Below are 18,558 nucleotides of genomic sequence, written 5' to 3' on the forward strand. Positions count from 1 at the left end.
TCGTCTCTCAGTACGCATTGCTCTTGTGCCCTGAAGATTCCCCATTCTTCTATGGAATCTTCACAGTCAAAGAGATTCCTTTTGCTCTGCTGTAAGGTTCCATCCTGGGGCCTAAAACAGCATGTAATCAGTTTCTGGGTAGACAGCAGGGCCAGGTGAGGGGAGATGAAGGGGCGAGGGGATTAGAAAACAAACACCAGTTTGCATTTCCAACAGTGCTGTGGGCAGCAGAGCTGGGTGCCAGGGTGGCTGGACCAGCTGTGAGCAAAGTCCCTCTGGCCTCACTCCTTCTCTCCTGTCCTCCTTCCTAGAATCCAATGAAATGTGCTTTTTTTTTTTTTTCCCCCTATTGAGGGTGGCTCAGACAGCAAAGAATCTGCCTGCAATGCGGGAGACCTGAGTTCAATTCCTGGATCAGGAAGATCTGGAGAAAGGAATGGCTACCCACTCCAATACTCTTGCCTGGAGAATCCCATGGACAAAGGAGCCTGGTGGGCTACAGTCCATGGGTTTGCAAAGAGTTGGACATGACTAAGCAACTAATACAATATCAGTTTATAACATTTTATACATTTTGGGTGTACAACATTATATTTTTACGTCTATATACACTGCAGTGTACCCATGACCAAAAATTTGGTTTCCATTTGTCATCATAGTATTGACCCACTTTATGTAAACCATGTTGTCCTCCCCCTACTCCTTACCTTTCCCTTCCCAGGAAGACCCCCAGGACCCTTCCATTGTGTTCAGAACTTACTGTTGACTCCATAACTACAAAGCATCCTTAGGGATACAGTTAGCATGTCAGCATCTTCTGTGTTACTTTCTGTTCCACTGTCTGGAAATACTGTATTTGCTTCTGAAGGAGAAGACAAGAAAGGACCATGTTCAATGTCAAGGGATGTTGGTAGTGGAACTTTGGTGAGTGGTCCATCTTGATAGTCAAGGGCAGAAGATAGCTTTGGCTGATGAATCAAAAAGTGATAATGTTTCTTCTTTTTCTTGAGGTCCTTAGAAAGCCGCAAACTTCCTGAAAAACTAGCTTAGAATATCAGTGGTTTCAGGGGAGAGTTGCCAGTGTGAAAAAAAAAATCTTATCTAAAACCCAAAGGTCCACCGAAGGGTCTTTTGTTGGCTCATGAAAAACAGTTTAGCACAATATAAACTTGGACTCACAGCCAATGGCTGTCCCAGCTGAGTCTGTGAACATGAGCATGCAGCTTTGAGCGGTGTCCCTGATGCCGAATTTCAGCCTCTGTGAACCTGTGCCTGATTAGATCTTTGAGACAGAGTTTTGGGTGAAGTAGAAAGAAATAACTTTATTGCTTTGCCAGGCAAAGGGGGCCACAGCAGGCTAATGCCTTCTAGACTGTGTCCCACCCTGGAGGGGTTAGTGAGGAGTCTTCTAGTGCTCAAGGAGCACGGTGTGGTCAGCTCATGGACATTCTTCTGATTGGTTGGTGGTGAGGCAAGTGGGAATCAGCATCATTAATTTTTTGGTCCCAACTGGTCTGAGGTCTACATGTTTGTGGGCAGCAGAAAGTTAACTTCTTCCTCTTAATGGAGGTTTCAGTATCTGCAAAACAGCACCAAGGACATGGCTTAGTATATTATCTATAGCCCTTGAGGAAGAATTAAAGGTCTTTGATTTTGTTTAATGGCTAAAGTACTTTTTTGTCGTGCTCAATTGTTTTCCTTCTTTCTGCATTTTCTAGCTTCTCTGATTACATTTATTCTTTGCCTAAATTTTTTCTATAGATGAAAGACAAGAACTGTTTTCTGTCTACAGCAGAGGACATGGGTCGGGGTCTATTCTGGGAAGGTCTGATAAAGTCCTGCTCAGTTACACCTCCAATGCCTAGGGAGTGGAATCAGAGCAAAACGCTGGATATGGACAAGGAAAAGAACAAGGATATGGAGAAGGATATAGACACAGAATGGAGTATTGAGTCCACATTAGAGCCCAGGGACCTGGTTTTCCAGGGGATTCTGGACAAGGGTAAGCCAAAAGCAGTGGCCAAAATTTGTTAACTGTCCCAACAGCAGTCAATGTTCTTCCTTCCTGACCCCATGCCTAGCCACTCTGTGTGAACTCTGACAGCTAATTACCACCCTCCAGATGCCCTCCCCGGTCTGACCCTCATTTTCCTGGCTTCCTTTGCAGCTAAGGTGGGCATGGCACTTACGAGAATAAATCAGATATTCTGAGAGGCTTTGAAGAAAACCTTTAATTTTTTTTAAGTCTCTCTTTTTTTCCCCATTTTCTTTCTGTTTGTGGCACAGTTATTGGAACCCACTGCTTTGAGGTTGCTTTTTTTTTTTTAGCCTCACCACGTGGCATATGGGATCTTAGTTTTCCCACCAGGAATCGAACCTGCACCACCTACAGAGGAAGCATAGAGTCCTAAGCACTAGACCACCAGGGAAGTCTCTTGGATGTTTTTCTACTCACTTGTGCCCATAGGCAATAGCCTTAAAGATGAAAATCTGACATGGGTGGCATAAGAGCATGGATGAAAAGGGAGACAGGCTGATAAGGATGGTTCAGGCAGGATGTTTATCCTTTCAGCCTTTAAAAAAAAAATAAATAATTCACGCTACTGCTTAGCCATTAAAAATGTCAAAAGAAACAATAAAACAATCACTTATACTCTTATGCATCTGTGCATGAGCGATTCTTCGAGACTCCACGAACTGTAACCTGCCAAGCACCTCTGGCGATGGCATTTTTCAGGCAAGAATATTGGAGCGGGTTAACATTTCCTACTTCAGGGGATCTTCCTGATCCAGGGATCAAACCCGAGTCTGTTCTTGATCTTGAGATTTCATTTCTGACTAATCTCATTCCCTACCTGGAACCAGCAACCACATTTAGTTTTCAACTTCTCTCTCCTGTCTCCTCTGGGCCTTCCTGGTGGCTCACACAGTAAAGAATCTGTCTGCAAGGCAGGAGACCCAGGTTCAATCCCTGAGTCAGGAAGCTCCCCTGGAGGAGGGGGTGGCAACCCATTCTAGTATTCTTGCCTGGAGAATTCCATGGACAGAGGAACCTGGCGGGCTATAGTCCACGGGGTCACAAAGAGTCAGACACGACTGAGTGACTTTCACTTTCCTCCTGTCTCCTCCAGCCCTCCCATTCCCAGATTAGAAAAACCATCAGCGTGAAATAACCTCCAAAGCTTAACTTCAGTCCTAGCCTCTTGCACGGTTTCCTGGTGGCTAGAGGCATGGAGGGGCCGTGGGACTGTTCTTTGAATGAACAAGCAGCACATTGGAATTTTCCTGTGTCCCAGGAGCCTCGGTGGAGGCGGCTTCTATACACTCACAGATACTCACTTGTTAGCTTATCTCTTGAGTTTCAAGCACAATCTCTTTGGAGGACTGGCAGGCAGAGGGGACAGCAGTTTAATGCCAAGATAATCCAGTCATAATGACAAGCAAACTTTCAGAAGGACTGAAGTCTTTGTGCATGAAGATCTGGCTCTGAATAGTAATTAATGCAGGAGCAGGTGGCTTCTGGGGGACCCTCTCTGGCCTCACAAAGAAAGCAGCCTCTGTGCTGATGAAGGGGAGACTTTTCAGTTGTTGGAATTAAGTGGCCTTGACAGAAGGTTTAGATGTTTACTGATGCAGTGGGAAGATGGACTTGGAAAAAAAAAAGAAATAAATAAGGGACATCAAAGAACATTAAGAATTGTCTTGGATGCGATTGGATGGATGCAAACAAACTTGAAAACGTGCTGCTAAAATAAGATGCCCTATTCTTTATGGGAGGCACCATTATCAAAACGTGGCTGAGTTTAACAATAACCTGAAGGCTACGTTTGTTGAGCTTTCTAATGCTTATGGATGCTGCATTGTTGAATTTTGAGGTATGTAAATCTGGGCTTAGGAGGATGGAGGATGCTTATTTAGCAAAAGCACAAACAGAGCTCTTTTGCCCTCAGAATGGAGAGACAGAAGTCTGGCCGTGGTGCATGGTGCCCACAGCCACCACTCTGTCACTTGTCTGGCTTGGGCCAGTGACAAGCACAGTGAACACAAACACATCACCCTCTTCAGGACGAACGGTCCTTGGGAAGTCTGCAATTAGCTCATTTATTGTGAACAATGCAGTCCTTATCAGTAATAGTATTTGTGTTCATGCATGCTCAGTCCCTTCAGTTGTTTTGAGTCTTTATGACCCCATGGAATGTAACCCACCAGGCTCCTCTGTCCATGGGATTCTCTAGGCAATAATACTAGAGTGGGTAGCCATGCCATCTTCCAAGGGATCTTCCCAACCCAAGAATTAAACCCACGTCTCCTGCACTGCAGACAGATTCTTTACCCACTGAGCTACCTAGGAAGCCTCTCTGTATCTCTAGTTTTGTTTTATTTATTAACTTGTTTTGTTTTGAGATTTCATGAATAAGTGAAATTATATGGCATTTGTCATACTCTGTCTGACACTTCAATTAGCATTCAATTAGCATAATGCCCTTCTGGTCTATCCATGTTGTTACAAATGGCAAGATTTCATTCTTTTTTATGGCTGAATAGTATTCTAACACACACACAATAGAATATATATACATACACAATAGATATACACACAATAAAATATATAGAATATGTATCTATATATATTCAGATATACATGCCACATCTTTCCTAACCATTTATTTGTTGATAGACACTTTGCCAGCTTCTTTATTTTTTATCCCTACTTCTTGGTTGGTCCTTTTGAGTTTGGCTCAAAGTCAGGGATTCTGCAATAGAATGATGGATGCTGTAACAACTTGAGGGACTAAGAACACTGTGGAGGGAGGGATTCTCCCAGAGGGTTTGGGTCTCTTTCGGTGGTCAACAGTCACCATCCACTTATGCTAGAGATGCTCCTTCCATGCAGAGAGAGCCTCTTGTTGAATTTTGGAAACCCAGGTTTAAGCACCATCTGACACTTGTGATGAGTCTCCATTTCCGAGATGGTGTGCTGTGGTGATCAGAGTTAAGGGTTGAGTGGCATGTGCTGGTGTTTCTGCACAGAAGTATTGTTAAAACCAAGGGCTTTGGAGTCAGATGAATCTATCTTTGTTCAAATCCCCATCTGCCACTCATCAACTCAATAACTTTAGGCTAACTAACACTTTTACCATTCATTTTCTCCTTTATAAAAACCAGGAAATAATAGTTCCTCCTTAAAAGAGTGTGTTTGTTTGTGTGAACTGAATTCAATTATTAGAATGCAGTGCTTACCTTATGCATGATACAGTCAGCCCTCAGCAGGCTCTGATCTCTTCATTCTTAAGGATTTTTCACTCTGTCACCAAAACTTTCCTTGGTCTCTTCATCTTTTAACAATCATTGTCTTAACCAAATCCAGTGTTTCTCCATGTGTTAGTCAATATTTTCCGCTTGTCGAACTTCAGTTATTGATGGGCAATAACACTCGCCTTTTATCACAATTACATGTGATATGACAATGTCTTACTTTTTGTTTTCCTCAATACCTGTATATTCATAAATATATGAATGTTCAATAAAATAAGTCAACAATCTCATGTTTTCTATGAGAAGTATCTTGACAGCCTAATCAAATTTGCACTCTGCTGTATTCCAGAATCTGCTTACTTTGCTAGTTTTTCATGAGGCATCACTTGTAACATACAATGAATATAAGTATTTGTGATGTTAATTTTGTTGTACCTACCCATATTAGGGCCGGCTACATGATTTGAGAGGACCGGTGCACAGTCTTGGAACTACACAGTCTCTTGTACAGAAAGCAGAAAGAAAAGTCAAAGGTACTAAGATATAAAGCCTTTTTCTTTAGAAATAAGATACGTTTGGTATCATAGTTTTACACTATGCATAATAATACTTTATAATGTGATATCTTGATTGATTGTAAGACTTTTTTCTGGCTTGCTTTTCTGAAAATTCATTTATTAGATATCAAAATTTATATTTTTAGCAATATCATTTTCAGTGGCTCTTGGCAAATACAGAAGACTTTGGATCATTTTTAATTTAGAGAAGGATATTTCTATTGACGTAACTGTTATTGGAACTATTAAGAATGGTGAATATAGGTAACAATACTGTCTTATATTTTTGAAAGCTGCTAGGCAATATGGTAGATGTTTCTACCACATAAAAAAAAGAGTAGTTATGCAAGATGATGGATGTGTTAACTAACCTTAATGTGGTCATCATTTTGCAATACATATCTGTATCAAATCATCATAGTTTACACATGAAACTTACACAATTTTATGTCAATTATATTTCAATATAGCAGGGGAAAAGAGAATATTTTATAGATTGTGACAAATTTGGCATGAATTTCTGGTAAATTATTGAGATATATGTTTTAGTACATCATGAGGTAATCATTCTTGCAAACCAATTTTTCTAAAAATATTTAACTCTTTATACAAATCATTCTGATATGTCTAAATTTAATTTTAAATGTTAATTTACACAAAGGCATTTTAATGCTTCCTCAGTCATCTGTAACTTATGGAGACCTTACAAGAAACCAAAAGTGCCTTCATGACTTGTTTATATTTCAAAATACATTGCATTTTGAATATCTTGGATATTGGATATCTTCCATTAAAAGAAAACATTTTAAATGCTCTCTCACTAATAATTGGCTCATCAGAAGCATCATGTGAAAACATATTTTTCCCATTGAATGCAGGTGGTCCAGTGGTAAAGAATCCATCTGCCAGTACAGGAAATGTGGGTTTGATCCCTGGATTGGGAAGATCCTCTGCAGGAGGCAATGGCAAGCCACTCCAATATCCTTGCCTGGAGAATCCCATGGACAGAGGAGTCTGGACGGCTACAGTCCATGGGGTCGCAAAGAGTTGGACACAACTGAGCGACTGAGCACACATTGAATGCAGTGACCTTTAAATGTAATATCTATATGTAAGCCTGTGAATATTTAGTTTGCAATGTTGAAGCAGTTTTCAAAAACAGAGATTCTAAATTCAGCTGAATTCTCTAACTCACGGTATGCGTTATTGACATGTTTCTGTATAAGCATTCATTTGGTAACAATTTACTGACAAGTTTCCGTCTTTGCACAGATGTCAGAGAACTGAGTTCCAGGGACTGACAGGTAAGCTGGTCGCCCACTGGATGTCCATGAGTCACCAATCTGAGCCCCTGTCCTGGCCCCAGTGCCCCTCTGGGCTTCTGGGTGCCCCGGACTGCCACAGGCACGTCTGTGCAGTGAGGCCGCCCTGCCAACACTCAGCCCCATGCTGCTCACTGCTTTAATTCAAATCTCATACCTGCTTCCTTCGGTTCACTTTTCTTCCAGAACACCCCCCAACATTCAAAAAGCTAACCCTCCTCATCATCAGCCATGAATGCCTTTGGTGGTGGACTCTGCAACCCAGAACATCTGGAAATGGTCCAGGAAGAAAAACGCAACACCAACTATGTCACAAAACCTTTTCTCATGTCATGTTCAGGAGGCTGAGAAGGCCGTCTTTCCCCTTTACAGTCTCTAAGTATGATGACAGCTATCAAGGTACCTTTAAACGGATAGAATAAAGGTTGAATCATGTACCAGGTCTCCACCTGATTAAATCAACTTGGCAGCATTACTGCCTGACAAAGGTGCCTTGTGGAGTTGCCAGGGAACAGGGGACGGAACAAAGGGATTTTATGTTCAGTGATGGAAACAACTGTTTTCACAACAAAAGGATAGTGACCTTGCGTTCACAAATAATACTGCTGATTGAAGACTGTGTACCGCCACTTCCTTTGTGACCCTTAACACAATGGGGATCCTTTTGTTAAAAAAAAAAATTCACTGTAGCTGTAATTGTGAGGACAAAACAGCCTGGGCTCTTTTGCTCTTGAAGGTATCACTCCAAAGGAACTGGATTTTATTTGCTTGCTGTGCAAACTCTGGTTAACCACTGAACCTGGAGTTCTCTGCCTCTGGGTCTCAATTTAAATATTATGAAGGTTTCCACTACATCGCATCTGAATAAACTGTCTTTCCCATTCAGGTAGGAGGGTGGGATTTGGAAAATGTTATGAAATGCCTTTCCACCTTTAAAAAAAAAAAACAAGTTTAAATGTATTTTATTTATTTGGCTGCGCTGGGTCTTAGTTGCAGCACCCAGGATCTTGGTTGTGTCATGTGAGATCTTTCAGGCTTCCCTGATGGTTCTGCAGTAAAGAAACCGCCTGCAGTGTAGGAGATGTGGGTTCGATCCCTGGGTCAGGAAGATACCCTGGAGAGGGAAATGGCAACCCACTCCAGTATTCTTGCCTGGAGAATCCCCTGGACAGAGGAGCTTGGAGGGCTATACTCCTTGGGGTCACAAAGAGTTGGAGATGACTGAATCGAGTTAGCAGACAGGCAGTCAGGATCCTCCATTGCATTGCACAAACTTTCTAGTTGAGGCATGCAGGCTTAGTTGCTTTGCAGCATGTGGATCTTAGTCCCGGAATAGGGATTGAACTGCATCCCCTGTATTGCAAGGTGGATTCTTAACCACTGAACCACCAGGGAAGTCCCTCAACCTTGTTTTTAAATGCAGAGCCTCTTCTACCTTAAACAGTATTTGAGAGGAGACATAGTCTATCCCAGTGATTCATGGTGCCCTTACACATTGCATCCTTCTGTGTATACTTCATTTAAGAACTATATATTGAGTTCCAGCCAGATAGCTGGTGCATTTGGAAACAAAAATAAAGCATTGATCCCTATGATTTCTTGCCTCATGGGAACCATTGTTCCCAGTGAATTTAGAGTTCTTTCTTCATCACAAAAGAATTCAGAAATGAAGCAGGGAGATTAAGAAAGTAAAGTGAGAGTTTATCTAAGCAAGAATACATCCTCAGAGATAGAGCAGGCAGACAGGTGAGGAGCTGCTGCCCTGGGTTTCTTCAGCAAGCTGATGATGAGGGGCATACAAATGAAGGGGTGGGATATTCACTGGGGAAGGAGGAGTTGGGGGGAGTCCCTGATTTTCATCCTAGCTCCATCTTCTTGAGGGGAGAAGGGATTTTTGTCCTTATTTAGCTTAGATCAGAAGTGCCATGGCCTCAGTGCATGATGGGAACTTCTTATTTGCAAGGCTAATTTTATTGTAATGAGAGCACAATAAGCAAAAGGTTATATTGGACTAGGAGATTCCTGCCTTTCCTCACCTTTCTTTGTCTGCTTCCAGGACACTTATCACCCAAAATGTGTGGTTTCTTGTCGGTCTGGAGGTTCTTTTTCTTTGTCTGCCCACAACCCCCACTGTTTACAAGAGGTGTGATTTCCTGCCACCTGGCCCCTGCCCCTATTTCTACACTCATACCAGCTACCTGCCTGCTATAACACCATAGTGAATACGGGGACGATCAAATAAAAATTGAATACTAAGGCATACTCAATGATACTGAAATGGAGCAGGACCCAGTGGGGCTCCCCCGGGTACAAAATCTGTGTCCCCCCATTTCTTGTTTGTAAGAAATAGGCTACATTCAGTCTCCATGACCTCCCGTGAGTACCAAAGAGCAGATTCAAACAGCTACTAATCAGAGAGGGGAGAGGATGCAGAGACAAGAGAGAGTAGTCAAGAAAAAATAGTACAGCCTTGGAGCAGGGCCCTGGTTCCCCCTCAGGGGATACACAGAAAGGTATCTTTGCACTGTTTTGTAGACACTGAAAACCCCCACCAGGTGGGCGGAGTTAACTGCTGTTCACAAGCACAGAATTCCCACACCGGTTGGAACCAGAAGGTTGATAATACTGACTCCTGATTACCTCACCACCAACCAATCAGAAGAATGTCCACGATCTGACCACGCCCTCTTTGAACCATTTCTATAAAACTCCTCACTAACCCCTTCAGGTCCGGACACACAGTTTTTAGGCCATTAGCCCACTGTGGCCCCCTTTGCCTGGCAAAGCAATAAGGCTATTCTTTTCTACTTCACCCAAAATTTTGCCTCTGCAATTTAGTTCGGTGTTGGAGTAAAGAGGCCAGATTCAGCATTAGGTTCTTCCTCCTCTGTGGTGTTGTACTCATATCTGGACTTCCCAGGTGGCACTAGCAGTAAAGACCTCCCCTGCTAATGCAGGAGACATAAAAGACATGGGTTTGATGCCTGGGTGGGGAAGATCCCCCAGAGGAGGGCATGGTAACCCACTCCAGTATTCTTGCCTGGAGAATCCGATGGACAGAGGAGTCTGGCAGGTTATATAGGCCATAAGGTCACATAATGAGTCGGACATGACTGAAGTGGCTTAGAATGCATGCGTACTTGTATTTATATTAATTTGGAGCAAGCAAATTATTTACATGTCCAGTTAAATCCACTTATTAAATCACATGGAAGAAATTAGAAATGTAAAATCAGTACCTGGAGCAATTTATTAATCCATATAGATCTATGACTGCCTTGTACCCAGGTGAAGGAGGTCTCTCCATGGGGACAGTGGGTCCTACTCTTGGGACCTACAGCCCTTTACAGTTTGTGTAGAGTTTTAACATCCATCAGTTTAATTACAAAAAGATTTATATGGTGAACAAAGCAGAAATAGCAACCTCTATTAATCAGGTGAGAAAGGCAAACTCAGAAAATTTTTATACACTGACACTGGATGCTGCTACCGCTGCTTAATTGCTAAGTCTTGTCTAACTCTCTGTGACCCCGTGGACTGTAGCCCACCCGGCTCCTCTGTCCATAGGATTTCCCAGGCAAGAATACTGGAGTGGGCCACCATTTCCTTCTCCAGCGGATCTTCTCAACCCAGGGACTGAACCTGTGCCTCCTGCATTGCAGGTGGATTCTTTAACACACTAGGGAAGACTGTATGGTGGGCGGCACTATTTATTATTGTAAAAATCCATATATAAGTGGACCTTCACTTTTCAATCCCGCTTTGTCCAAGGGCCAATGGTATACTTGGAGTTATATTGTGATGATAATATTTTTGAAAAACTTGTCCATATCTATAGCAGTACAATTCTGTTTAAATTATTTTAACTTTATTTCCTGTTTGAGTGGCTAATAATGCTGACCATTCTAATAAGTTTTATTTAAAGTTTTCTGAGATTTTCTTTCATGCCAAATGAACTTTTAAAATGACTTGTCAGAATTCAGTAGATCCACAACGTGTACACACTGCTGTATTTAAAATGGATAACCAAGAAGGACCTACTGCATGGCACAGGGAACTCTGCTCAGTGTTATGTGGCAGCCTGGATGGGAGGGGAGTTTGAGTGAAAATGAGTGCAAGTATATGTATGGCTGAGTCCCTTTGCTGTCCAGTTGAAACTATCACAATATTGTGCTAATCAGCTATATTCCAATATAAAATAAAAGGTTTTTTAAAAAGAATTCAACAGATCCATATTAGAGTCCTATAAGAGTTAACTTGAATATACAGATTAATGTGGGGAGAAAAGGACTTCTTTGTGATGTAGACTCATTCCAATAAAATGTACATCTTGGCAACTAAAAAAGGTGTATAACTTGAGAGTTGAGAGTTAAGTTTTACTTGGGGCAAAAATGAGGACTTCAGCCTGGGAGACAGCACCTCACATAGCTCTCAGAGACTGCTCCCAAGAGGTAGTGGGGGAAAGTCAATATATAAGATTCTGGTGAAGGGGGAGTTAAATACGATTAAGCACTCATTTTACCAAAGATTTTCAGCTAATCAGGAGGATCTGATGTCATCATGAAGGGATTTAATGCTTTTCTATATGTGAGGAGATACAAGGGTTAGAATCATGAAATCAGTTCTTGAAAATATCCAACTATCTAAAGACCTGTCCCACCAGATTCCCTTGAGCACAGAAGTGCCTCACTCCCCCTGAACTCCTTCATGGGGCGTGAAGGTCAACAGCTGCAGCAGCACAGGGTTCAACCTCTGCAGGGGCAGATGGCTGATGCCCTTGCTGTTCAGACACGGGCAGTGCTCTTGGCAAATGCCAATTTGTAGTCGACAATCTCACAGGCATCAACGCTTCTTAATGTTCTACAGTTTTCTTCATGTAATTCACACATTCATTTAGCTTATCCTTATTTATTTAGGATTTTTGTTGCTATGGTGAATATTTTTCCTATTATACTTTCCCATGAAACAAAAGACGAAGCATCAATATTGGCTGAGAGAAATCAAAATTCTCCCTCTTTGCTGCTGCTGCTGCTGCTCTCGCTTCAGTCGTGTCTAACTCTGTGCAACCCCATAGACGGCAGCCCACCAGGCTCCCCCATCCCTGGGATTCTCCAGGCAAGAACACTGGGGTGGGTTGCCATTTCCTTCTCCAAGGCATGAAAGTGAAAAGTGAAAGTGAAGTCGCTCAGTCGTGTCAGACTCTTCACGACCCAGTGGACTGCAGCCCACCAGGCTCCTCCATCCATGGGGTTTTCCAGGCAAGAGTACTGGAGTGGGGTGCCATCGCCTTCTCCTTCTCTACTGGCAATATAATCCTCTGTGGGACAGCCCAAGAGAATCTGCTAGAACGTAACATTAAGAACAATAAAACAATTAAAAATTATTAGCTTTCTATAAAACAGTTGCTTCAACTTTATCATTTTACAGGGAAGGAATTTATAGTTTTTTTTACATAAAAGCCTACTGTAAATCATAAGCTTAGCTTGGAAAAAAATTGCCTAAACAAAAGTTCAGGCATTATTTGAACTTATAAATTTGTACTGTTCCTATCAACTTGAAGTATTTTGCCTACTAGGATCTTTTAGTATTATTTTTAAAACTCACATCATGCCCAGAAAACCGAAAAACACAGTTCTTTGCCAGTATTCTATGTGTTCATCTTTCACTTGCATGCAGATCTACCCAAAGTTTATATCTCGTCTCCACTTTGAAAGACGTTTGTGAGGATGCTGGCATTGACTAGCACTAACATGAAAATTATGTTACAAGGAAGAATGGAATCTGACTCCACGTTAGATCTGCTTCTTTCACTTTAACCTTTGCTGTCTGCTGCTTTTGTTTCTATAATCACTGAAAGAGTTCTGTCTATAACTATATGCATATATAATGACCTGCCTTAGGGAACCCTGCCCCTTTGCTTTAATGTTAAACTCAAGAGAATTTGTTCAGCTCACAGGGAGACATTCTGACCCTGCCCACTTGGGAATGGGTGCAGAAAAGAAGAAACTAATACATCCTGTCCCCAGCACTGGCTAAGTCAGGAGACATTTTGCAAGACTAATGGCCTTTTGGCTGAGCACCAAAGAACTAATGCTTTCAAACTGTGGTGCTGGAGAAGACTCTTGAGAGTCCCTTGGACAGCAAGATCAAACCAATTAATCCTAAAGGAAATCATCCCTGAATATTCATTGAAAGGATTGATGCTGAAACTGAAGCTCCAATACTTTGGCCACCTGATGTGAAGAGCCAACTCATTGAAAAAGACCCTGATGCTGGGAAAGATTGAGGGCAGGAGGAGAAGGGAGCACCAAAGGATGAGATGGTTGGAAGATATCACTGACTCAATGAACATGAGTTTGAGTAAATTCCAGGAGATAGTGAAGGACAGGGAAGCCTGGCATGCTGCAGTCCATGAGGTCGCAGAGAGTCAGATATGACTTAGCGACTAAACAACAATAATGGCCTTTTTACTTTACTTTCTCACCTCGTGTCCCACTCTATTCTGTAAAAGAAACTATCACCCAAACCCTGATAAGATGTTACTCTAGGGCACTAGCCTGCCATCTTCTCAGATGCCTGGCTTTCTAGATAAAGTCGCTATTCCTTGCCTCAACACCTTTTCTCCCAATTATGGCCTGTTGTGTGGCAAGCAGACTGAACCTGGATTCAGTAACGATTACTGTAGAACTGCATGACTAATTTCCAGTGGTCTGAGTTATAGAAGAACCGTTTTAGAAGCTTTTCTGCCCTTCTCCCCCATCCTGCATTGCGATTCCCCTAGCTAAACCTGCTCTACCAGCCTCTGCATTTCAGTCAATGCCAACCTCATCGGTGAATTTCATCAGGCCAAGACTTCTTTCACTCTCACACTCTACAATCCACGACCAGGTCCAGCTTCATGGGCACATGTCCTGTGCAGTCACGGAGGGTGTCTCATCTAGCCAGGGTTTTGCACACTGTGGCTGCCATCTTAAAAATTCTTCAACATTGTAGAACATGGGGGCCAACATTTTCATTCTGCACAAGGTCTGGAAAATTATGTAGCTGGTCCTGGACATTACCATCAAAATATACCTAGGCTTGATGCCAAAAACTCAGCCTCTGTACAGTAGTGCCAATCAAATCTCAGAGACAGAGGTTTTGTTAATGCAAGGTGGTGTGCCCAAAGCACAGGAAAGCCAAACAAACTGAAATGCTGGAGTCTGGAGCAAAGAAAGGCTTATTGCAGGGCCTTGCAAGGAGATGAGGCGGCTCATACCTTAAAAAGCCCTGAGCTCCCCAAAGGGTTTTGGCAAAGGGTTTTAAAAAGTGGCAAAGCACTTTTTAAAATACCAGGTTGGGGACCGGCAGGGCAGGGGCATCCCAGGGTCTGTGATTAGCTCATGCACAAGTCCCTGACTGGATAATGGTGAAGCAAAGGGATGGTGTCACAGGGTTTAGCATTATCAGTCCTTAGCTCTAGGAGGCTGGGGGTGGTGTGCTCATGGGCTTGAAGTAGTTAATTTCTTCCATTTGTTGGAGAGGGGAAGGTCTTTTTGCATCTGCAAAACAACACAGGAAATGTGCATCAAATACTGTTATCTAGGCACTTCAGAGAGGAGCAGAAGCAGAGGATATAGGGGAAGGCCTGTCCCTGGGAAGGCCCCATGGGGTCCTGCGCAGTTACATTTTGGATGAAATATAGAAGAATAGCCTTATTGCTTTGCCAGGCAAAAGGGGTCACAGTGGCCTAACATCCTCAAGACTGTGTGTCCAAACCAGAGAGGATTTGGTGAGAAGCTTTACAGCAATGGTTCAAACTCGGAGTTGCTGGCAAGGGTCAGGGTGTGTGCTGGCCTGCTGCTCTTTAATCTGGACTCAGGTGGTCTCCTGATGAGCTTCTGTGGTTCTCAAGCTTATCAAACTGTGACCTTCTCTCTGAAATGAAGAATGCTTGATCCATCTGCCATGCAGGAGACCCAGCTTCCATCCCTGGGTTGGGAAGATCCCCTGGAGAAGGGAATAGCTATCCACACCAGTATTCTTGCCTGGAGAATATCATGGAAAGAGGACCCTACTGAGCCATGAGGTCACAAAGAGTCAGACACGACTGAGTGACTGAGCACACGTGTATGTGTACCTCAATTTTTTTTTAAATGTTAAAAATATAGTGAATAGTAGTAGCTGCCAGGGCCATGGAGGGAAGAGAGATGCATAGATAGAGAACATCAGATTTTCAGGGAGGGGAAACTATTGTGGGTGACACTGTAAGGGTGGATATGTGACTTTATGCATTTGGTAGAATCCAGAACCCGCCTGTCAATGCAGTAGACATTTAAGAGATACCGGTTTGATCCCTGGATTGCAAAGATCTCCTAGAGGAGGGGATGGGAAGATCCCCTGGAGGAGGGCACTCCGGTATTCTTGCCTGGAAAATCCTATGGACAGATGAGCCTGGTGGGCTATAGTCCATAGCATTGCAAAGAGTAGGACATGACTAAAGTGACTTAGCACACACATAGAATATAACACAAAGAGTGAACCCTAGTGGAACCTATGGACTCGAGTCAATAATCTTGTATAAATAGTGACTCACCCATCAATCTTAATGTGGACCACACCAGCGCAAGAAGTGAATGAGACAAACTGGGTTGTGGGGAATACACAAAAACTCTGTTCTACCTGCTTACTATTTCTGTAAGCTTATAACTGATTTTAAAAAATTAAAGTGTATTATAGTTGATACATACAATGGAATAGGATTCAGGTTTAACGAGGAAATTGACACCTGTTCTAACATGAATGAACCTGGAGGACATGATGCTGAGTGAAAGAAGCCAGACACAAAGGGACAGATTCTGAATGTTTCCATTTATCTGCACCCAGAGGAATCAAAATCACAGAGACAAATAATAGGGTGGGTGCCAGGGGGCTGGCTGGGGCAGGGAATGGGGTTCCTGTTTAATGGGGACAGAGTTATAGTTCAGGAAAAGGCAAAAGTTCTGAAGCTGGATGGTGGGGATGATTGTACAATGGTGTGAATGCAGTTAATACCATGGAATTGTATACTTAAAAATGATTAAAACTGTGAATTTTGTTATGTGTATTTTGCCACTATAAAAAATAAAGCTTAATACTTTTTTTTTAATTTTATTTTATTTTTAAACTTAACATAATTGTATTAGTTTTGCCAAATATCAAAATGAATCCGCCACAGGTATACATGTGTTCCCCATCCTGAACCCTCCTCCCTCCTCCCTCCCCATAGCATCCCTCTGGGTCGTCCCAGTGCACCAGCCCCAAGCATCCAGTATCGTGCATCGAACCTGGACTGGCAACTCGTTTCATACATGATATTTTACATGTTTCAATGCCATTCTCCCAAATCTTCCCACCCTCTCCCTCTCCCACAGAGTCCATAAGACTGTTCTATACATCAGTGTCTCTTTTGCTGTCTCGTACACAGGGTTATTGTTACCATCTTTCTAAATTCCATATATATGCCCCAGTATACTGTATTGGTGTTTTTCTTTCTGGCTTACTTCACTCTGTACAATAGGCTCCAATTTCATCCACCTCATTAGAACTGATTCAAATGTATTCTTTTTAATGGCTGAGTAATACTCCATTGTGTATATGTACCACTGCTTTCTTATCCATTCATCTGCTGATGGACATCTAGGTTGCTTCCATGTCCTGGCTATTATAAACAGTGCTGCGATGAACATTGGGGTACACGTGTCTCTTTCCCTTCTGGTTTCCTCAGTGTGTATGCCCAGCAGTGGGATTGCTGGATCATAAGGCAGGTCTATTTCCAGTTTTTTAAGGAATCTCCACACTGTTCTCCATAGTGGCTGTACTAGTTTGCATTCCCACCAACAGTGTAAGAGGGTTCCCTTTTCTCCACACCCTCTCCAGCATTTATTACTTGTAGACTTTTGGATCGCAGCCATTCTGACTGGTGTGAAATGCTACCTCATAGTGGTTTTGATTTGCATTTCTCTGATAATGAGTGATGTTGAGCATCTTTTCATGTGTTTGTTAGCCATCTGTATGTCTTCTTTGGAGAAATGTCTATTTAGTTCTTTGGCCCATTTTTTGATTGGGTCATTTATTTTTCTGGAGTTGAGCTATAGGAGTTGCTTGTATATTGTTGAGATTAGTTGTTTGTCAGTTGCTTCATTTGCTATTATCTTCTCCCATTCTGAAGGCTGTCTTTTCACCTTGCTAATAGTTCCCTTTGATGTGCAGAAGCTTTTAAGGTTAAATAGGTCCCATTTGTTTATTTTTGCTTTTATTTCCAATATTCTGGGAGGTGGATCATAGAGGATCCTGCTGTGATGTATGTCAGAGAGTGTTTTGCCTATGTTCTCCTCTAGGAGTTTTATAGTTTCTGGTCTTACATTGAGATCTTTAATCCATTTTGAGTTTATTTTTGTGTATAGTGTTAGAAAGTGTTCTAGTTTCATTCTTTTACAAGTGGTTGACCAGATTTCCCAGCACCACTTGTTAAAGAGATTGTTTTTAATCCATTGTATATTCTTGCCTCCTTTGTCAAAGATAAGGTGTCCATATGTGCGTGGATTTATCTCTGGGCTTTCTATTTTGTTCCATTGATCTATATTTCTGTCTTTGTGCCAGTACCATACTGTCTTGATAACTGTGGCTTTGTAGTAGAGCCTGAAGTCAGGTAGGTTGATTCCTCCAGTTCCATTCTTCTTTCTCAAGATCGCTTTGGCTATTCGAGGTTTTTTGTATTTCCATACAAATTGTGAAACTATTTGTTCTAGCTCTGTGAAGAATACTGTTGGTAGCTTGATAGGGATTTTTAAAAACTGGATCAGGTAAAGTCTAAACTCTTTGGTGTTCACCTTGCTTGTCCACCCTCCCCCACTTCCTTTCTTCTTCCTGTTTCTTTCTTTTCCCCCATCCTTGCCCCTTAGATCCTCCGCTGCTGTTCATCTTCCCTCCAAAGAGCAGGGAGCTCCCCAAGGGCCCCTGTGCATCCTCTTCTGGAGCCCCCACCCCACCTGTGACAATGCTTTTAATGTCTGCATTCTCTGTATCCTCCATGGGACCACGCACCACCCTGGAGGTGTCCCCTTCTCCAGATTGGGCTCTCAGGCACCCAGCATGGTATGAATTAATGAAGGAGCTTTCTCCTTCCGAGGGGATGCAGGTCCAGCTGTAGATAGATGTCAGGGCTTTTTCTTCCAGCAATTCACAACTTTTCTACTTCTCAGGACATCTGTAGCCACCAGCACTCACTGAGTGCAATGACCACCCTGAGGACTGGAGTGGCCGCATCCGCCCTCCAAGGGAGACAGACTCTGGGAAGTTGAAACCTGTCAGGTTTGTTTCTTGCTTTTTAATTCTTCTTCCCCATCTGCCTGGAACTTTCCCTTCCAGGCAGAGAGAGACACCATGGGCATCTCAAGTGACTT

Source organism: Bubalus bubalis, chromosome 17, assembly GCF_019923935.1.
Source record: "Bubalus bubalis isolate 160015118507 breed Murrah chromosome 17, NDDB_SH_1, whole genome shotgun sequence".
Taxonomy (NCBI): domain Eukaryota; kingdom Metazoa; phylum Chordata; class Mammalia; order Artiodactyla; family Bovidae; genus Bubalus; species Bubalus bubalis.